General features: G+C 43.4%; 1 long non-coding RNA gene across 3 annotated transcripts in view; it reads right to left on the reverse strand.

Moving 5' to 3' along the window:
- Positions 1–22,137, reverse strand: part of LOC147350969 (uncharacterized) — a 32,108-nt gene extending 9,971 nt beyond the window's left edge. Inside the window, exons 1-2 of one of the 3 annotated variants that reach the window (XR_015146780.1) lie at positions 21,877–22,100; positions 9,848–9,927 (exon numbers count right to left, since the gene is read on the reverse strand). This is a non-coding gene — a long non-coding RNA (uncharacterized LOC147350969). Of the gene's footprint in view, positions 1–9,847; positions 9,928–21,876 lie in introns of all 3 variants that reach the window. The other 2 variants (XR_015146781.1, XR_015146779.1) reach the window with 2 other exon arrangements.
- Positions 22,138–23,254: the final 1,117 nt, after the last annotated feature.

The following is a 23,254-nucleotide window of genomic DNA, read 5'->3' on the forward strand; positions in this document are numbered from 1 at the left end:
TCAATCCTAAAGGGAATCAACCCTGAATATTCACTGGAAGGACTAATGCTGAAGCTCAAGTGCTAATACTCTGGCCACCTGATGTGAAGAGCTGACTCATTGGAAAAGACTCTGATCCCAGGAAAGGATGAGGGCAGGAGGAGAAGGGGACGACACAGGATGAAATGGTTCGATGGCATCATTGACTCCATGGACGTGATTTTGAGTAAACTCTGGGAGACAGTGAAGGCCAGGGAAGCCTGGCGTGCTGCAGTCCATGGGGTCGCAAAGAGTCAGACACGACTGAGTGACTGAACAACAAATGGGAGAACACAGTGTCCTGGTTAAATCCTCATCCCCTGGGATTTCAAATCCTCGTAAATTACGGGGACACAAATAGATGCCACTGCTTACCGTAACTGAAAGAATAACTCAATTCTGCTCGCAATCATCCACATTTCATTTCCACTTGGGAGTCAGTGCTTTTGAACTACAGTGAATGTAAGCATCACCCAGTCATATGTTATTTCCATTCTGAGGCTTTTATTGAAAAGGAAAAAAAAAAAAATGTATTGCTGACTCTGGCTGCTTGGCACCAAAGAGCAAGGCGGTGAAGATAAACTTAATTGTATTATAATCATTATTAAATAAAGATTCAGGAAAACAGCACGGGTATATTTGTGACAGAAATTATAAGAAATTTATGTAAATAACCATGTAGCTTTTATACAGCCCTTAGGCTCCAACAAGTATCCCGAGTCCCCAGAGCCCCTTTGGAAACATGGTTTCCTTGTGTGTTTCCCCTTTTTTGAGGATTTAGCAGCCCTGTTGCTGTTCAGTTGCTAAGTCAGGCCCGACTCTCTGTGACCCCACAGGCAGCAGCTCACCAGGCTCCTCTGTCCTCCACTGTCCCCTGGAGTTTGCTCTAATTCATGTCCATTGAGCTGGAGACACTATCTAACCACCTCATCTTCAGTCCTGGGGTTCCCATTAAACTGAGCCTGAATTGAAAAAAAGTGTTTTCAAGATGAGAAGCTGGCTTCAATCATCAAAATATTTGTTTACAACAGGATGCTCTTCCTTCCAAGAGCTTAGCTTTGAAATTTCAAGGCTATAGTTTCGTCTTTACCGCAGTGTCTAATCAAGGCACGTTTTCCTTCTTTCTCTGGTAGCTAAAGCGTTTTATTTCCTGTTCACAAAGCAGTATGCCAGCATGAGCAGCACAAGGTCTGAAGTCAGGGGTTCGAGTCCAAGTCCCTCTGCTCTTCTCTGTTTTCAGCGCGAAGCAACTTGCTTTACTCCTCTGGCCCTCAATGTCTCTCTGTAAAGTGTGAATTATTGATATGCATTATCCTAGCCTCAGAAAAGTGTGATAAATACCAGATGAACACATGCACTGGAAGGTGAATCGCAGTTTAGAGTAAGTGCCTGGCACTTGGTTTAAAGGTAGAACCGTAAGAAATCAAGACCAAAGAGCAAGCTAGAGGCGGAACTGTTTAAATAGTATAATGCGGTGAGTGCTTGGGTGGAGGAGAGGAGAGAGTTTAGGAAAGGACAAAAATAGGACAAAAAAATCAAGTGCTTCCCTAGTAGCTCAGGGATAAAGAATCCGCCTGTCAATGAAGGAGATGCAGGAGATGTGAGTTCCATCCCTGGGTCGGGAAGATCCCCTGGAGAAGGAAATGGCAACCCACTTCAGTATTTTTGCCTGAGAAATTCCATGGACATAGGAGCCTGGTGGGCTACAGTCCATGGGGTGGCAGAGTGGGACACAACTGAGAAATTCAGCTCACATACACACACACAGGACATCAAAAGCCCAGTGGGACATATGGGGAAACAGAGAGGGCCACACGGAGCTGGAGTTGGAAGCTTCCTCCACCACCTCATCACCTCTTTAGAAATGAGATGCCGGGTAATCAGTACTGGGTGGCTTCACTGCCTGATTTTTCTACCATAAAACCCAACTTGCTTCCTTAATCACTACCAGACACACTGCCTACCCTGGCTAAATCCCCCCGGCCTCACCCACCTACCAGTTAGGCACTCAGCACCCAGTTCTGGGCAATGCAGAAGATGCCTGAAGTGCAGGGAAGTTGCCAAGGTACAATTTGAAGTCTGAATCAAAAAGGTCATATTTTTTCTTTTGTAAAAGCACTTGTGTCCTTGATTCTCTCACCATTTTATATTAGACTGTGGATTCTTAGCATCCAGAAGCTATCTGACTTACAGACATCTGTGACTTCAGGTTACTTTCCACATTCAGACTCTGAAGTTGCTGACTGTTACATACACTCCGCTTGGACTGACCTCCAGAATGAGAGGTGACTCTGGAGAGAACATATTCCTATGAAAATGGCAGCAGGCAACACGCTCATCTGTACAAATGCAGTTGTTGAGACATTCCATATTTAAAATTATTATAAATTATCTGGTTGCCACTATGTAGTGGGATTAATTTGCAATAAGCTCCAATACGTTGGCCACCTGATGCAAGGAGCCAAGACATTGGAAAAGACCCTGATGCTGGGAAAGATTGAGGACAGGAGGAGAAGGGGGCAGCAGCAGATGAGATGGCATCACTGACTCAATGGAATGAGTTTGAGCAAACTCGAGCTGGTGAAGGACGGGGAAGCCTGGCGTGCTGCAGTCCACAGGGTCACAAGAAGTTGGACACGACTGAACAACTGAACAACAACAGAATTTGCAAGAATACAGAACCGTCAGATCATTGCTATTCCTCCACTCCATCTGCTCCATGAGTTGCTTTTGTAAAATACACAAAGGGAAAAAGAAAAAAAAAAAAAAAATCCTCTCCCCACCCAAGTTGTGAGGGTCATTGGTTTACTTCACCTGTTACTAATAACAACAGAAATTTTTGCCTGCTTTCAAAAAAAAAAGTGGCTTGCATGGATCTATTCAATGTATTATTTATGGTGTTGTGGCCAGATCACTATTAGATAAAAATGTAAAAACTTCCTATAAAAATGCCTTATTTTAAATAAAAATGACTCATTTCTCCCCAGTTTAGACCAGCTCTTATCTGCCTGTGTAACTACCAAACTTAGAAAGCATCTTTGGCACTAATCAGTAGAGCAGCCTCCGACATGCATCTTAGTGGGGTGTCTCACATCCACTCTTGCAATTGCAGACAGACTTTTTTTCACTGTCTGGCTAATTAACTGATACGACACTAATCCTCTGCACATCTGGTCCTACATGTTTGCTCATGTGGGCTCCCTAGTGAGGAAGTATGGCCCAACAGCAATGTGGACTGTGCTTGATTTCGCTTTAAAATCTTCACTCTCTGGGATTAAAATCTTGAGATAAAACATCTGGATTTCAATGGCGTCCCCGGGGACTGAGAGTTACAGTTCTATAGAATACATATTGCACATAATATAGGCTTGTTATTTCTACATTAGCACTGCTCCAGCCAGCGCCCGCCGTTAGCCTGTCAGTCTCCTCACACATCATTAATAAACAGGTAATTTCATAACTGATTTCCACCTAGTGTCATGTTGAAAACCACCTGGGTTTTCGTTTTCACTTGCATGAAAGGGACAGGCTGGAGGGACAGGCACTTATTATGAGACTGGGACTAATTTCATTGAATAATGGATCGAATCGGTGAAAACAAATGCATTCATAGGAGGATGAAAGAAATTTCCAGGGCAAAGGACAGGCCTGGATCCACTCCTCCAAACGAGTTTGTTCCCTGCCCTCCTCGCGCCAAATGTACACGTTAGGAATTATTCCAAAACCATGACCACTCCCTCGGGGAAGTTTCCAAAAAAACACCACGGAAGCAACTCTTTGGGGGGAAATCTATACTTTTAAAATTGTGACATGTGAAATTAGGTCTATGACATGCTTATGTATTCACTGAATTTTAAATTAATGCTGCATGTTTTATGCCAGTAAAGATTAAAAACACACTCACCAAGGTAGGCCATTGTCGGAGTTGGCCTCATATCTGCCTAAACGTGCAGGGATGGATAATAACATGGTGAAAGGCAACGGGAACTGCTCGCTGCAGTCTAATCCACACCTTGGCCTGTGCTGAGCACTGCTGTTTGGTTTTGGTTTTGGAATTTTGAGGTCTTCATCCTTCTCAGCATCATTCCTACTGCACTGGGAAGCAGCTGGGAATCACTACGGCCTGCTCTCATATCAGAAAGAGGCCTATCTAGCGGTTTCTGTGGTAACCTTCAGTCTGTGATATGTTTCTACAGGAATTTCTAACTTTCTTTATGAACCAGGGCTAATAATTTAATATCATGATCTCTGACTTCTGCTCACGTGACATTTCAGTCACAACGTGGAACCACAAGAATGTATTATTAAGGAATTTACAAAGTTCAGCCCAGTTGTATTCAGCAGACAGATGGGAGGAAAAAAGAAGCTGTATGCCATCTATTTCTCTCTGACCTTCTCTTCCACTGTCAACCCCATAATGATCTGCTTTCCTTCTTCCCATCAACCATTTTAAAGAACAGATTACAAAATCCGCACTTAGTGGTTCAGGAAGAATCCTGAGTACGAACTGGGAGATGAAGAAATCTGACGCCAGAATTTCCTTAGTTTTTGTGTTTTCACAATCACATTTGCAAGACATGATTCAGTTTACATGTGAGCACTGAATCTCACTGGTCATTCAATACAATATAATGCATGTAGTGAAAAATTTCAACATAGCTATTATTTGTAGTCTAAAGTAGGAAAAAGCAAAACAACCAGAGAAACGATAATTATCTAGAGACAGTAACTGCCTACGTTCTGTGGCAGAAGTTATGGAGGAGTCAAGATTAGAAGCCGAATGCTTCCAACATTCAGGAAAAGCAGTATTACACCAGCACATAGAACCATCCCTCTGAGCTAAGTCTGAACTACTCCTTCTCTTTATCAACTCACATTTGTAATCTATTAAAATGCTTTCTTGAACCACACAATTCTTTATAAGTATTCTTTATAAATCAAAACAACATAAGCTGAACTAGTGAGAGCAGTCAAGGTTCCAGACACTTACAAGAGTCACTCAAGTATGTACCGAGTGTCATTGATTTTGCACCCTAGACAGGACACGACTCTCAATGTCTGGACACATTTTTAGTTGCCGTAACCGGGTGGGGACATGGGCAAAGATGCTGCTAGGCGTGGGGACCAGAGATGCTGTAAACATCCTGGGTGCACAGGGCAGCTCCCCACCTCCCCACAACAAGTCATCTAGCTCCGAATATCAGCAATGTCAAGAAAGAGAAATCCTGGTACAGACTGTTTGCTAGAAACACTGATAAAGCTACCAGCTTATGAGAGCCTAACAACCAGAAAGGTTTCTATGGGGCGTGTATATTTCATGCAAGCCCCACGTTGTTCCATTCCTAAAGCAAAATGTTACGCTCTTCAAACTCTCCAGGGAAGCTAGAAGCATAAAGCTTTGGGTGAAATGTAAATTTCTTAAAATATTTATCCATCCATAAGTGGCTACATTTTTGACATTATTATAGGGTTTCTCAGTGTTCCATTTTATTAAAAAATATTTATTTGGTTTCTAAGATTACTGCTTTTCTGACCACAGAAAATTCAATTACTGAAAACTGCAGCTATCAAATTGGTTGAAAATAAATAGCCTTTTATCCAAAGCTGGCAAAGGCTGGTTTGCTTTTAATATGTAGCCATTTAAAAAAAAAATAAAAATAAGAAAACATTTCCATTGCAAGCTGATGGACTGCAGAGTCAGAAGCCAAACAGCCTTTTGCATCATCAGGTTTTATTTAAAATAGGATGAGAGAGGAGCAGTGGTGGTTTAAAAAAAAAAAAAAGAAAAAGTCATCAGAGGAGCAATTTACCATTATTTTTCCTCTTTTGTTTTACAAGACAGAAGAAATGTGAGCCTTTTTGCCAGTGGAAGTCACTTTCTCCTGCTTTCTCTCTGTCTCAGTTTGAAATGTTTAGTAATATACAGGAAATGTGGTAAGTGAGAGCTGCAGACGTGGGCTTCCAATATCAAGCCTAATTATGTGTCAGGCAACCAGCATGGCAGCGGCACTGCCCGGGAGCCACAGAGGAGCCTGCGCTGAGGCCTGGATCTTTCTCTCATTTGCTTCTCATTTGCATTGTAATCTCCTCCACATTTTTTTTTTTTTCATTTCTAAAAAAAAAACACTTGTCCACGTTGCCCCAGTGAAAACCAGTCAACCCACAAGAAGAAGTAACTGAAAACTAGGTAGACCCACGCTGTGAATCAAAGCACAGGGGTGACCCCCCGTGGGTCCTAGAAAACGATGCTTCCATCTTGGAATTCCAGCTCTCTTACCACTGAACACACATCTGGGCTTTGTCTCAACCGAATGGGATTGCTCTGCACATGAGTGGAGCTGTTATATTGTTTGCTGTTGTTGCTCAGCCACTTCAGTCGTGTCCGACTCTGTGGGACCCCACGGACTGTAGCCCACCAAGCTCCTATGTTCATGGGATTTTCCAGGCAAGAATACTGGACTGGCTTGCCATTCCCTTCTCCAGGGGAATTTTCTCCACCCAGGGATTGAACCCGTGTCTCCTGCATTGGCAGGTGGGTTCTTTATCACTGAGCCACCCCCTGGAAAGCAGATAAGTTAAATATCTCAGGGAATTTGATGCTACTGGGAAAATTGATACTCTTATGTCAGTGATTCAGGGCATCCCTTGTCCTCTTCAGAACAATTTTTGGAGGATGCCTGAGGTTACCCGTTAGAAGCAGCTGTTGAAAGATGTAGATGAGGAGACCTAGGCTAGTCTCCTGTTCTGCTATTATCAGCTGGGTATTCTTCAACAAGTGGTTTCTTCTCACTGGGTCACAGTTCCTTTATCTGCAAAGTGAAGTGATTGGAAGAAAGTGCCTGAGGCCATTTCTACTTCTACCATCCTTTGTCTGTCTGGATAGGCTTGGATTGGGTCCACCCAGTACAGTATGAGGTCTGGGCTAAAGACGGTGCCAGTGGAAGGGGAATCCTGGTTCAAACACGAGGGTCTGCCTTTGTGCAAAAGTTACTTCCCATGGGGGCGATAATGTGAGAATCTCCCTTGCCCATTGATTTTCACAAGCAGTGATGGGGGATGCTAATCAGACTGGGAGACTGAGTGCCTTTGTGCATGAGAGTCTCGCACGGTGTAAGCTTAAATGGGATCCTGGCCACAGTCTGCTTTACCATCTCTCTCTCTCCACCTCTCTCTGTCTCTTGCTCTCTATCTGTGTCTCTCTCTCCCTGTCTCTTTCTGTGTTTCTCTCTCTCTCCTTGTCAACCTTTGTTTTGGTCTCTCTCTGCTTCTCCTTGTCTTTCTCCCTCTCCCTCCCTCTTTCTATATCTGTCTCTCTCTCTCCTTGTCTCTGTCTCTCTCTCTCCCTTTCTCTCTCTCTCTCACACACACACTCACACCCCATCATGAAATGCCTCTTCTCTGAACGTGGGAGGGGATTGGCAAAGACGGTCTAACCACGCTAAATGTATGGTGTCCGTGACAAAGCACACGGTGCCTAGAAGAGACAGCAGCACTGCTGTGCAGCGGTCACAAGTGGGGCTGAGCAGGGAAAGGCTGACTTCACGAGGAGGGAGCTCCCTAAAGGAGGAAAAAGAAAACATAACCACTCCCTCTCTGTTTTCTCGTCTCCCATGGTTAGGAGAGAACCACAGGCTCCTAGCTTTTACTGTCTGGTTTTGTGGTCTTATTGAGGGCTAATGTGACGACAGACAATAATGGTTCTGGGGCCTCCTATTTTGAAAATTCTTTACTGTTTTCCTTAATCCTACTTACTCTGTTATAGTTGTGGATATGTTATAGTCCAGCGGGATAAAAGGGACTCCTTCTCGAAGCTGGTCCACCTGTCTGAACCTCTCCCAGAGTGTTATAGACTGTAGCTGGGACGGCCAGTGGGAAGGCATTTCACGAGTCATAAAGACAACCAGGGAACACAGCACTTTTTGGGAATTCAGCGTCAGTGGAGAGAATGATGTTTTTATGTTGGTTTTTTTTTTTTTTTTTAAATAAATAAATTCTGAGTTCAAAGCACCTCTCCACCAAGGCAGGGTGATTCCACCATCAGGGGCTCATCTATTCTAGCCCACTGGTTTGAGATCAGGGGCTGATATTATCCCATCAAAGGGCAAAGGGCATCAAAGGATGGAATTTAAAACACCTTTAAAGAGCGCAGGGTCATGGGATCTTTGTTAACAGCTTCTGTTAGCAGAACTGCCAGTGTGCGCCCTGCGCTTCTGCAGGGGCAGCAGGAGCCGATGATGGACAGCTTGTGATGACAGGGACCCAACAGGGGGATCACCCATCAGGGCAGGACTTCTGAAGGGATGAAAGGAGGCAGGAAGGGGGTGATGCTCCATCTTTAATAGCCTTTCCTTGTTGCTGGTTGGTTACACAGTCACATCCAACTCTTTGCGACTCTATGGACTGTAGCCCACCAGGCTCCTCTGTCCCCGGGATTTCCCAGGCTAGGATACTGAAGTGGGTGGTCATTTCTGTTTCCCAGGGATCTTCCCAACCTGGGGATTGAGCCCACATCTCCTGCATTGCAGATGAGTTCTTTACCCCTGAGCCACCCTGTGTACCAAGCTAATGAGTAGATGGAGCTCCAACCTGCCGATGATGATAATAATGCTGTAGCCACCAAATTTCAAAGTTAATGTGTGACTGAAACTTTTGCCATGATTTGACATACGAAGCAAAACTCTAAAGCAGTAGATAGATTAGGAAAATGGGGAAGGTTAAGTGCTTGTCAAAGTAGTTAGTAGAAGAAGAGACTTCCAACCTGTCTTCACTCTCTAGAAAGCAAAATTGCTAAAGTAATTGTCAAAAATCTAAGATTGGTGGACGGGATTAACTGATGAAAGGATGAAGTGTGCTCTTAAGTCAGTGTGTCCTAAGTCACTTTGGTCGTGTCCGACTCTTTGTAACTCCATGGACTGTAGCCCTCCATGCTCCTCTGTCCATGGGATTCTCCAGGCAGAAATACTGGAGGGGGTTGCCATTTCCTTTTTCAATGGCTCTGAGGACTCCCATTTTGAAAATTCTTTACTGTTTTCCTTAATCCTACTATGTTATAGTTGTGGGTGTGGGACAAAAGGGACTCCTTTTTGAAGCTGGTCTACCTGTCTAAACCTCTCCCAGGGCCTTTAGACCATAGCTGGGGTAGACACAGGCAAAGCACAGAGAATACTGAGGTCAGTGGAACACTCTGTGATATTATAATGATGGATATCTGTTACTACACATCTGTCCAAATCCAGGGGGGATACAACAAGAAGAATGAACTCTAGGTAAATATGGGCTTTGACTGTGATGTGTCAATGCAGGCTCATCAGGTATAACAAATAGACCATTGTGGCAAGGATATGGATGAAGGGGGAAGCTGCTCATATGTGAAGCTGAAGGATACATGGGAAAACTCTATACCTGCCTCTTGATTTTGTTTCAAGCCAAAAACTGCTTTAAAAACCAGAAGTTTAAAAAAGCAGATTATCTGACTATACCACCTACACAAAATCCAGATATTTAGAAAGAGGTTCTTGGGCTCCAAAATTCCTTTGGACAGTGACTGCAGCCATGAAATTAAAAGACACTTGCTCCTTGAAAGGAAAGCTATGACAAACCTGGACAGCATATTAAAAAGCAGAGACGTCACTTTGCTGACAAAGGTCTGTAGAGCCAAAGCTATGGTTTTTCCAGTAGTCATGTACGGTTCTGAGAGGTGGACCATCAAGAAGGCAGAGCGCCAAACAACTAATGCTTCAGAATTGTGGTGCTGGAGAAGACTCTTGAGATGCCCTTGGACAGTGAGGAGATCAAACCAGTCTAAAGGAAATCAACCCTGAATACTCACTGGAAGGACTGATGCTGAAGCTGAAGCTCCACTACTTCGGCCACCCGATGCAAGTGCAGACTCACTGGAAAATGCCTATGCTGGGAAAGATCGAAGGCAAAGAAGGGGCAGCAGAGGATGAGATTGTTTGATAGCATCACCGACTCAGTGGACATAAGTTTGAGCAGACTACAGAAGCCATTGGAGGGCAGAGGAGCCTGGCGTGCTGCAATTCCTGGGGTCACAAAGAGTCAGACATGACTTAGCAACTGAACAACAACAACACAAGACCCCCTTGTGAAACTCTGTGTGCACCTCGGGTGGACGCTGGAAAATCAAAGTGCAGACTTCAGGCTGAAGAGGGGAAAACATGTGGACAGTATCACATTCATTTAGATCAAGAGAAAAAAGAACTAAATTCTCCACTGTGCTTTTGCCTAAGTGAATGCAGCCTTTTCATCAACAATGGAAAGAAAATATCTTTCCATTTTAAGAAGGACTATACTAGCTTCTGGCAATTAATTACACTTAAAAACATGTAACTCAGTTTGACAAATTCATTGGTCATCTGCTATGTACCAAGCATAAAGTCTGTGGGTACCAGGATTCAAAGATAAATGAGACTTGTCCTCAAAGAAAGTTTCCTCTTATACAAATGCCAACTGTATTGTTCTAATTATTCTTCTGCTTCTTTTCACAAATCGTTACTGAATGGGAAAATTAAACAATGATGCAGGAGACATATTTAACTTTTCTTTTTGGAAATTCAAGATGTAGGGTTACAGAGGGGAAAATATGAAGCCATATTTTCATCTGTTTTATTGCCATTAAAAATGTTTTTGCATCTTTGTTGAAAAAAGGTTTAAGCACCATATACCTGAGACTAGGGAAAACCATATGAGCACGGTCAGCTGTTGAGTACATGTGGCCAGAAGCAGAGAGTGTCAAAGACAGACAAATATATCGCTTGAACATACATGGCAGGGAAAAAGGTTGAAAACTCCCACTCTAATCTACTGTCGATATGATTTCTAAGTTCATCTGGTGGCTGGTTAACGAAATCCAACCGCTGCACGTTTGAGGCATAATTAGGAGGAAGTCGGAAGAAAGGCTGTAATTTATGCCTGTGCCTAGCCCATGTTGGCTTCCAAGAGACCTGACCCTTCCCCCAGCCTCTTTTTTGACCAAGCCAGCTCCGCTCACTCCCCAGTCAGACTGGACGCTACGAGTTCCACTGGAAGCATGGTTTATGGATAATGTATCTATAATGGACCCTCCACTCAAAACCAATAGAGCAGTAGCACAGCCATCAGCAATCAGTCCATAAAATCTGCAGTTACTTTCTCTCTTTTTTTTTTTCTTACAGGGGGCAGGAAGCTAATGGATTTGAAATTGCAGAAGGAGACCACAGACCTTTTTAATAAATGAAAATAAAATTGAGTCTCCGGTGTATGTTGATCTGTAGAACTGGGAGTCCCCCAGTTCTCCCACTGTTCCCCTCAGGGCTGATTTCTAGCCTAAACCACCCAACATTTATAGCTGATAAGTGTCTACTGAAGGGTAATAAAATACAGTGTGTGTAGTTGTAGAGAATGTAACTTATCACTTTCATCAAAAGCCCCCTGAAAATGTGTTTATCTAAAAGGCTTGTATGTTTGTGTATATTTCAAATATCTCTGCCGTTGGACTGAGCTCCTTGGGCATTTAAAAGCCATTCCTTGAAAAGGCCTCTTTGGAAATTGTTTAGCTGTGGGTTCATGGTTACATTTCCCTGGATTGGAGACATCCTCCAGGTTACAGAACTCATACGAATGTATACAAATGAGACATTGACTATGGCCCAATTTTATTTTCTCACTAAATCACAGTCAAGATTTAAAGCCCAATTCATAAAGGAGGGGGAAAAAAAAAAAAACATATGCGGGTGTGAGGTGATTTTTAACTCTGGCACAACTGATTCTGGGACCTCTCCAAGTAGGCAGCTGCCTGGTAGGTAAAAAAAAAAAAAAAATGCCTGAGAGGTTGAGAAAATGTTCAGGACGCTCCGGTACAGCTGTGGGATATGAGCACATGTCACTGTTCAAAGCTAGTTGTGCTTCAGGCAGTTGACAGCTGGGGTACGGATGATCTTCTCTGAAAATGACCGGAGATCACTCGAGAAACAGACATAAAACAGATTTTTTTTTCCCCAATCACTGTTCGAGTTATAAAGGCCCCCATGACACAGTGAGGTTTTCATTAAGGAAGGTGCCCACTACATACAGTGATGAAACAGTTGTTAAGGGAGTTGGAAGGTAATATATTTTCTCTGTACATATGGAGGGATGCGTGGGTTCAGGTATTCTTGCTGTTGCTGTTCAGTTGCTAAGTCGTGTCCTACTCTTTGTGACCCCATGGACTGTAGCCCGCCAGGCTCCTCCGTCCATGGGATTTCCTGGGCAAGAATACTGGAGTGGGTTGCCATTTCCTTTTCCAGGGGATCTTCCTGACCTAAGGGTTGAAACTGCATCTCTTGTGTCTGCTTTATTGGTAGGCAGATTCTTTCCCACTGTGCCACCTGAGATGCCCATTTATAGAACAATGCAGGCAAAATGTTGCAGTATGTGAGTCTTTTCATGGTTCCAAAGAGAAGCAGTCTAATCTAGATCATCGGGCCATGCACAGAGCATCTGCTATTTCCCCATGACAGCTTTACCAATGGATTTAGACGCGGTACTGGGGAAAAGCCCCGATGATGAAAGTGTTTTCCCAGATGATCACAGGGCTCGCGGTGCAGCTGTGCTCGTCCTGATCTGACTTGTTAGTCACCGTTTATTCTTCATTTTCTGTTTTGAGAGAGTTTGGAAACTTCATTCCTCCGGCTAACACGGTGGCTGCTTCTTTTGGGCTAAACCAGCCTGGGATTCCGGGACGCAGGTCTGGTGGCCGCACCCGAGGCCTCCGATCTAAAAGGCTTTTCTTTTTCGCCCAGTTTGAGTCAAGATCTTGACGAATGAGTTGCGGCCACTCTAATTTGGTGCCACTATATTCATGAAGAGTCTCCTCTGGACAAGGTGAAGCAACTGCTGTTTTCATCCTCAGATCTGTCTCTCACAGTGTATGAAAGAGCGTGCTGTTTGTATTGAGCACTCAATAAATAACTGCTTATCTTCGCTGATAAGTCAACCACCTCTCAAATTCCATAAGCTAAGGCAAGATGGCTGTTTGAGATGTTAAGTTTTAGTTTTCAAGGTCAGTAATCTATAGTATTCGAATTGGACAGCTGTTTATTGCTTCACTTTTTCCACATAGATCTTAAAATTGAGACACACAAAATTAACATTCCAGCATGTACTTTAGAATCTTTTAGAAAACAGAAGTAGCACTAAGCAGACAGATGTAGAAAATGGACTTGTGGGCACAGCAGGTGAAGGAGAGGGTGGCATGGATGGCAACGGAGGCTCAAGAGGGAGGGGATAAAAACAATTATCCCCCAATTTAAACATTCATATATCAGAAGTAGCACTAAAATATAACTTAAATAAGTTTTTAAATATGAAATAATATTAACAATAATAATCTCTAATAATAGTCACTCAAAGACCTTGCGAAGTTCACAGCTCTAAGTGGTAGAACTGAGTTTGAAGTCCATGCTGTCCTCAGGCTTACATGTGCTCTTAACTACTCTGTTACATTTTAAACTAAACCCCAAATTGGGCCATTCCAGTCCGGGAGCTGCACACAGAGGGGTGCAGAGCTCTAGAGCCAGTACACTAGAGGCCAGAGCAAGCCAGGAGTGCATTTGAGAAGCTGACTCCCATGTGGTGCTCTTCCTGTTTGGAAAGCAGAGGCTGCGTGCTGAGCAGGATTCAGCTTCTGCGGTAGGCGATAACACGGCAGCGGAGCCATTTGTACGTGCCTCGTAATTTCAACCGGGTCCCTGGGGTGGGCGAGCAAAACGAAGTACCAGGGGAAGACAAAATGCAATGGGGGCAGCGGTCACTGCATCTTCATCTGAAAATCTAGTGTTTGGAACCTACAAAAATGGCAATAACAACAAATTCCTTAAACAGTAATACAGTAGAGTGGAATGTAACTAGAGCCTTCTGTCTGTACCTCATTAAAAACTGTCCTGTAAGAGACCCATCCCCCTTTAAAATCCTTTACACCTGTAGCTCGGGTTTGTGTATGTGTATGCATGCACACATGGGTATCCCAAGATTCTGTCTCAAACTTTTATTTCAATATACATATGAATTTATATATGTGTGTGTGTGCATTTAGTTGCTAAGTCATGTTTGACTCTTGGCAATCCCATGGACTGCAGTACACCAGGCTTCCCTATCCTTCACTATCTCCTGGAGTCTGCTCAAACTCATGTTCACTGAGTTGGTGATGCTATCCAACCATCGCATCCTCTGTCACCCCCTTCTCCTTTTGCCTTCAATCCTCCCCAGCATCAGGATCTTTTCCAATGAGTAGGCTCTTTGCATTGGTGGCCAAAGTACTGGAGCTTCAGCTTTAGCATCAATCCTTTCAATGAAAATTCAGGGTTGATTTCTGTTAGGATTGCCTGGTTTGAGCTCCTTCAGTTCAGTCGCTCAGTCCTGTCCAACTCTTTGCAACCCCATGAATTGCAGCACGCCAGGCCTCCCTGACCATCACCAACTCCCAGAGTTTACTCAAACTCATGTCTATAGAGTCGGTGATGCCATCCAGCCATCTCATCCTCTGCTGTCCCCTTCTCCTCCTGCCCCCAATCCCTCCCAGCATCAGAGTCTTTTCCAATGAGTCAGCTCTTCCCATTAGGTGGCCAAAGTATTGGAGTTTCAGCTTTAGCATCATTCCTTCCAAAGAGCACCCAGGGCTGATGTCCTTTAGAATGGACTGGTTGGATCTCCTTGCAGTCCAAGGGACTCTCAAGAGTCTTCTCTAACACCACAGTTCAAAAGCATCAATCTTCAATGCACAGCTTTCTTCACAGTCCAACTCTCACATCCATACATGACCACTGGAAAAACCATAGCCTTGACTAGGCGGACCTTTGTTGGCAAGGTAATGTCTCTGCTTTTCAATATGCTATCTAGGTTGGTCATAATAATTTCATGGCTGCAATCACCATCTGCAGTGATTTTGGAGCCCCAAAAATAAAGTCTGACACTGCTTCCAATGTTTCCCCATCTACTTCTCATGAAGTGATGGGACCAAATGCCATGATCTTAGTTTTCTGAAAGTTGAGATTTAAGCCAACCTTTTCACTCTCTTCTTTCACTTTCATCAAGAGGCTCTTTAGCTCCTCTTTACTTTATGCCATAAGTCATCTGCATATCTGAGGTTATTGATATTTCTCCCGGCAATCTTGATTCCAGCTTGTGCTTCTTCCAGCCCAATGTTTCTCATGATGTACTCTGCATATAAGTTAAATAAGCAGAGTGACAATATTCAGCCTTGATGTACTCCTTTTCCTATTTGGAACCAGTCTGTTGTTCCATGACCAGTTGTAACTGTTGCTTCCTGACCTGCATACAGATTTCCCATCTCTTTCAGAATTTTCCACAGTTTATTGTGATCCACACAGTCAAAGGCTTTGGCATAGTCAATAAAGCAGAAATAGATGTTTTTCTGGAACTCTCTTGCTTTTTTGATGATCCAGCGGATGTTGGCAATTTGGTCTCTGGTTCCTCTGCCTTTTCTAAAACCAGCTTGAACATCTGGGAGTTCATGGTTCACATATTGCTGAAGCCTGGCTTGGAGAGTTTTGAGCATTACCAGCGTGTGAGATGAATGCAATTCTACGGTAGTTTGAGCATTCTTTGGCATTGCCTTTCTTTGGGATTGGAATGAAAACTAACCTTTTCCAGTCCTGTGGCCACTGATGAGTTTTCCAAATTTGTTGGCATATTGAGTGCAGGACTTTCACAGCATCATCTTTCAGGATTTGAAAGAGCTCAACTGGAATTCCATCACCTCCACTAGCTTTGTTCGTAGTGATGCTTTCTAAGGCCCACTTGACTTCACATTCCAGGATGTCTGGCTCTAGGTGAGTGATCACACCCACATGATTATCTGGGTCGTGAAGATCTATTTTGTACAGTTCTTCTGTGTATTCTTGCCACCTCTTCTTAATATCTTCTGCTTCTGTTAGGTCCATATGATTTCTGTCCTTTATCAAGCCCATCTTTGCATGTTCCCTTGGCATCTCTGATTTTCTTGAAGAGATCCCTAGTCTTTCCCATCCTGTTGTTCTCCTCTATTTCTTTGCACTGATCGCTGAGGAAGGCTTTCTTATCTCTTGCTATTCCTTGGAACTCTGCATTCAGATGCTTATATCTTTCCTTTTCTCCTTTGCTTTTCACTTCTCTTCTTTTCACAGCTATTTGTAAGGCCTCCTCAGACAGCCATTTTGCTTTTTTGCATTTCTTTTCCATGGGGATGGTCTTGATCCCTGTCTCCTATACAATGTCACGAATCTCTGTCCATAGTTCATCAGGCACTCTATCAGATCTAGGCCCTTAAATCTATTTCTCACTTCCACTGTATAATCATAAGGGATTTGATTTAGGTCATACCTGAGTGGTCTAGTGGTTTTGCCTACTTTCTTCAATTTAAGTCTGAATTTGGCAATAAGGAGTTCATGATCTGAGCCACAGTCAACTCCCGGTCTTGTTTTTTGCTGACTGTATAGAGCTTCTCCATCCTTGGCTGCAAAGAATATAATCAATCTGATTTCAGTGTTGACCATCTGGTGATGTCCATGTGTAGAGTTTTCTCTTGTGTTCTTGGAAGAGGGTGTTTGCTATGACCAGTGCATTCTCTTGGCAAAACTCTATTAGTCTTTTCCCTGCTTCATTCCGTATTCCAAGGCCAAATTTGCCTGTTCCTCCAGGTGTTTCTTGACTTCCTACTTTTGCATTCCAGTCCCCTATAATGAAAAGGACATCTTTTTTGGGTGTTAGTTCTAAAAGGTCTTGTAGGTCTTCAGAGAACCGTTCAACTTCAGCTTCTTCAGCGTTACTCATTAGGACATAGGCTTGGATTACTATGATATTGAATGGTTTGCCTTGGAAACAAACAGATCATTCTGTCGTTTTTGAGACTGCATCCAGGTACTACATTTCAGACTCTTCTGTTGACCATGATGGCTACTCCATTTCTTCTAAGGGATTCCTGCCGACAGTAGTAGATGTAATGGTCATCTGAGTTAAATTCACCCATTCTGGTCCATTTTACCCCACGTCCAAGGTAAGAGAAATCCACATAAAATGGGAGGTGTTGTGAGAGGGCATCAGAGGGCAGACACATTGAAACCATAATTGGTCTCCTTACATATGCATAAATTTCAATACTTAATCAATTACTACCATATTAAATCAATACATTAAATGGGATCTTGGAAGTAGCTAAAGAAACTAGCATCATTTAGTGTAAACAGTTAAATTAGTTTTTTTTTTTTTTTCATTTTCGAGTAGGGGTTGTAAAGCTATAGTGGTGGAGGTTTAGTTGCTAAGTTGTCTCCAACTCTTACGACCCCATTGGCTGTAGCCCATCAGGCTCCTCTGTCCATAGAATTCTCCAGGCCAGAATACTGGAGTGGATTGCCATTTCCTTCTCCAGGGAACCCTCCCCACACAAGGATCCAATCTGAGTCTCCTGCATTGTGGGCACTGGTTTCTTGCATTTCAGATTTGTTTACAGACTGTCTCCCACCAGGGAAAGCAATGGGGACATAATCAAATGGGCATCAAACCAGCTATGACCTCAAAACATTTCCTGGAATTCAAAATAGCTTCCATCCAAATCTACGCATCAAACTCTTTCTGCTTGAAGCAATTTCCTAATTCACTGAATTTCAAGACATGACACATAAAATGACGAGTGGGTTCATCAACATATTCAGAAAATGAATCTTTCTCAAAAGGTCAAGTAGCAAAACTTGGTTTAAGGAACTTTTGCAACAGAATAATGATAATAATTTTTAATAGTTTAGAAAATCCTGAGGAAAGTACATGCGCTCGTTATTTGACTTTTGATGTCTCTCCTTTCCTTTCTCCTGTTCAAAGTCCTTTCTTTGCTACTTCACATTGTCCTCAGCTTCACGCTGAACTCTGGTGCCCTCGAAAATGCCTGCCTGGGCCAAGGGCATTTCAGAGAAGCATAGGGTCCCGTTTTGATTCTACAGACATTATTACAACTTATTTTTATAGAGTCAAGCCAAGCCAAATGGAACTCATTTCAATAGTTGACAAATTACCAAAATAGCCCATATTATAAATTGTGTCTCCTGTAATATATTGAGCTTCTTCCGCAAGAGGAAATCAGAGATGGATTCCATTTTAGCCAGTTAGGATATATCCAAATACTTTTAATTTTAGACCCAGGCTGTTAAACAAATTAAAAAGTCTGAAGACCTCTGCAGATTTTGGACACACATATCAACAAGGGTGGAGCAGACAGGAAATGTCAGTCGTTTTGTGTTCTGGGTAAAGCACCTTGCCTGGAGGCAGGGAGGTGGAGAAACTACCCCTATTTCTCTCCTTTAGGGATTCCCTCCACCCTGTAGGGGACGCAGGGTTTCAAGTCTGACTCTCAGACAAGCAGAGGGAGGAACAGTTGAAGTGAGTTCAAAAGAGCTGTCAAGGAGTCTCGTCTCAGGTGAACCCAAGTGCTCTGCTGTTAGCCACAGAAGGAGCCAACTGCGGTGATTTCTCCGCCACATGTGCTGGCAAGAGACTGCAGCCCTGTTCACTTTCCTAATGCTTGACTCCTGTGCTCTCACACACACACTTCAGAGAGGATTGCTTTTCATATGTATTTTTAGTTACATTTTTTAAATGCTCACTTCCTGGAAATCAACTGTTAATGGAACTCCCGACTCTGGTTACATTATTGATTTATAGAGCTCTGACTGGCCAAATGTACAGCTTTCCCCAAGAAAATGATCATGTCTATGCTGATCACTTCCTGAATACACTGATTTTCTGGCCAATCTCTAGAATGACTTCAGAAGTCTCTCTTTTGGCTCCTGAGAGTTTTATTTCATGATTTGCATCTTTTCTCTCTCCTTGACAGTCAAGCCACCTTGATGCATCAATTTTTATTCCAACAGGTGCTTTAAAGACATCTTGAGTGAAGATGTGAAGTGTGTGTGTGTAACTAGTGGATCTTATCTGCAAAATAAATGAATGTTATCCTTCTATGACAATTCCATCAGAAACCTCGTCAAAATAGATGGATTTCCTTGTGACAGTTAATTTTTACTCAGCACTGATTTGTTTAGATAAAAGGTGAAATGACCAATCATCCAATTAAATGCTTTCTGATTTATTTTAAAGCTGGGAATTTCTTTTCCAAAATGGAGGGTTTTTAATATGTTGGTATTTTTCAGAAGCTACAGAAAGATACTCAAGTTGGAACTGAACCAAATGAGTTCTCTTTGCTTTCCTCCAGGTGCTCCTAGGACACTGTTCCCTCAGATTTCAGATCATAAGCCACCAGATTGGAGGCTTATCCATGTGATACAAATACCCACCCACAAAAGTACCTAGCCAGCAAAACTGCTCCAGATAGCTAAGCATACAAGTCCTTCTATATCCTCAGAGGTGAAACCAATATTTAGAAGTTTTATTAAAGCACTCATTAACCGGCCATCACGCATGCTCAGTTGCTAAGTCATGTCTGACTCTTTGTAACCCCATGGACTGTAGCCTGCCAGGCTCCTCTGTCTGTGCGATTCCCCAAGCAAGAATACTGGAGTGGGGTGCCACTTCCTTCTCCAGGGGATCTTCCCGACCCGGAGATCGAACCTGCCCCTCCAGTGTCTCCTGCATTGGCAGATGGATGCTTTACCACTGAGCCAACAGGGATACCCGTTAACCGCCTACTACATGGAAATTACACCCAAGGCACCATGTTGAATTTTCAGTCCTAAAAAAATATTTTTAAGGTTTCTTTGAAATATTAACGATGAGGCTTTTTAATTCATTAAATCTGGACTTGAATTCTTCCTTTGTTGCTGTGTGATTTTGGACAAACTACTAACCAGTTTTCAATGTTTTTGTCATCAGCTAGAAGTAAACACTTAATGTGCTGTAGAATCAAAATTAATTGTACATATTAATTATTGTCATTTTCCCCTGTTTAAAGGTAACTTCCTCAATTTTAACATTCAAATGATTGTTGCCACTTTTACTGTTACTAATGATGATAAGAGCTTATCTTTATGGCTAACAAACACATGAAAAGATGCTCAACATCACTCATTATCAGAGAAATGCATATCAAAACCACAATGAGGTACCATCTCACGCCGGTCAGAATGGCTACTATCAAAAAGTCTACAAACAATAAATGCTGGAGAGGGTGGGGAGAAAAGGGAACCCTCTTACACTGTTGGTGGGAATGCAAACTAGTACAGCCACTATGGAGAACAGTGTAGAGATTGCTTAAAAAACTGGAAATAGAACTGCCATATGACCCAGCAATCCCACTGCTGGGCATACACACCGAGGAAACCAGAATTGAAAGAGACACGTGTACCCCAAGGTTCATCGCAGCTCTGTTTATAATAGCCAGGGCATGGAAGCAACCTAGCTGTCCATCGGCAGACGAATGGATAAGAAGCTGTGGTACAGATACACAATGGAGTATTACTCAGCCATTAAAAAGAATACATTTGAGTCAGTTCTAATTAGGTAGATGAAACTGAAGCCTAATATACAGAGTGAAGTAAGTCAGAAAGAAAGACACCAATACAGTATATTAACATGCTGCTACTACTGCTGCTGCTAAGTCGCTTTAGTCGTGTCCGACTCTGTGCGACCCCATAGACGGCAGCCCACCAGGCTCCTCTGTCCCTGGGATTCTCCAGGCAAGAATACTGGAGTGGGTTGCCATTTCCTTCTCCAATGCATGAAAGTGAAAAGTGAAAGTGAAGTCGATCAGTCGTGTCCGACTCTTAGCGACCCCCATGGACTGCAGGCTCCTCCGTCCATGAGATTTTCCAAGCAAGAGTACTGGAGTGGGGTGCCATTGCCTTCTCCGTATATTAACATATATATATATATATGGAATTTAGGAAGATGGTAATGATGACCCTATATGTAAGACAGCAAAAGAGACACAGATATAAAGAACAGACTGTTGGACTGTGGGAAAAGGCGAGGGTGGAATGATTTGAGAGAATAGCATTGAAATATGTATATTACCATATGTGAAAGGGATCACCAGTCCAGATTCGATGCATGAGACAGGGTGCACATGGCCGGTGCACTGGGATGACCCTGAGGGATGGGATGGGGAGGGAGGTGGAAGGGGCATTCAGGATGGGGACACAGGTACACCTGTGGCTGATTCATGTCAATGTATGGCCAAAATCACAATATTGTAAAGTAATTAGCCTGAAATTAAAATAAATAAACTTACCAAAAAATAAAAGATCTTATCTTTAACAGTTCCTGTATATCAATACCCCAGAAACATACGACCTCATTTAATAATTAACACATTAATAAAGTTGCTTATAAACATCAAAACAAGGATTTGAATCCAAAGTCTATACTGTTCCTTCTAGTGATAAAATGATCGATAAAATGACTTAGAAGCTTAAATCAGACAATTTTATAATTATATAAACTGGTGTCACAAACACATTCTGTGTGTGTGTGTGTGTGTTTAATACAACCACAGTGCTTAGTTGCTCTGTTGTATCGGACTCTTTGTGACCCCAGGGACAGTAACCTGCCAGGCTCCTCTGTTCAGGGGATTCTCCAGGCAAGAATGCCGGAGTGGGTTGCCTCCTCCAAGGGATCTTCCCGGCCCAGGGATCGAACCTGCATCTCTTACGTCTCCTGCATTGGTAGGCACATCCTTTTACCTGGGGAGCCCCTAATACTGCCGTACTGGCTCCCAAACTGAGCTTTAAAAAAAACAATATTCCGTTAGACGCTTCCTTCACCTTCTCCTTCATGGCAGTGTAGCTAATCCCTAACACGTGAGGAAAGGCCTGAATAGAGAGTGCCTTTTTACTGAAGGCCTGACCATTTGAACACGATCTGAAAGCATCCGCTACTGACCTTGAAAGCGACTACCGCTGTCACTCTTTCAACAATTCCGCGTTGGCGTTATACTGTTTTCATCGCGTACGTCACAGATGGTGCTGGCCTCTATCGCACAATGATATCCTCCCCACAAACGCGTTCTATTTCCCAGGCAGACAGAACGCTCCTGCGGCAACCGACACACAGCACGTGTGTCGCGCTAGTGCGCTTGCGGCCTGTTCCTGAGGGGGGTCTAATCAACCGGAAGAGGTCTAATCAACCGGAAGAGGTCTAATCAACCGGAAGAGGTCTAATCAACCGGAAGAGGTCTTCCGATGACGTGCCGAGTGTTCCGCGTTATCTCCGATCAAGGCCCGGATGTGCTGGGCCTGACGGGGGACGCGATATAAAGACTGCCCCAGCAGGACCTCACCCATCCACTGGCGCCGGTGCCGGAAAAAGAGACGGGGACCAAGGCATCTTCCTACCGATGTGTCCCTCCTCCGTGTCTCTGTCATCTTCTCTGCTTACTCCTCTGACCACAAACCCTCTTTTCGTTGCTGGAGACGTGGGGAAGTCAGCCCAGGCTTGGCCACATGACTTCTAGATTATGCTTCGGATGAAACAAGGATTGCAGGTCACAGCTCACCCATGAACCAGTGTTAATAGTTTTGATACAAAACCACGAGACAGATTCAGCATCCGGGATCCAAGAGATGGAAGCCTAATGTGACAGTTCCCAAGGATTTTTTTTCCCCCCAGCTTCTCAACCAATCAGATAGCAGCCATGTAGAGCCAGAATCAGGACCAGACAACTGCATAAGGAATCATGATCATATAACTCTTCTGTAACGCATGCTGTACAGAGAAGCAATAACCTCCCTAATAAATCTACTGCGAGCACTTCCCAGCCTCCATCAGCAACTGTGGGTACTCAAGAATAGAAATAGCTGTTTTAAAACATATATACATATATATATATATTTCTAGTATAGCTGTAAAATGTGCATGAGCGAGATGCCAGCCTTTGACAGAGAAATTTAGCTTTAGGTCTCTCAATTTATGCCTCTGAGGGGCACCAATTCCCCAGAAGATTAAACTTTCATTAAGTTCTTTCTTTTATTTCCTGCCTTTGCACCCATCATATCGTAAGTTCCATAACTGATGTCTTTCTGCAGTCATAAAACGGCTGAGCTTGAACTTCGGGGACCTGTCAAACACCTCCCGCTCCCCCTCTTCCCCCCAATAAAAAACCTTTTAGAGCACGGTACTTAAGTTGACAGACTCAGCGTTCACCCTGACCGGCCTACGTCAACGAGAAAGCGCCTGGACGAGATGGAGAAGCTAATGTGCACGTGAGACAATCCCACCGTGGGGCCGATATTCCACACACGCACCCCCGCCCCGACCCCCC

This window comes from Bos grunniens, chromosome 19, assembly GCF_055505025.1.
Source record: "Bos grunniens cultivar Pamir isolate PY7600 chromosome 19, Bosgru_T2T1.0, whole genome shotgun sequence".
NCBI classification, from domain to species: domain Eukaryota; kingdom Metazoa; phylum Chordata; class Mammalia; order Artiodactyla; family Bovidae; genus Bos; species Bos grunniens.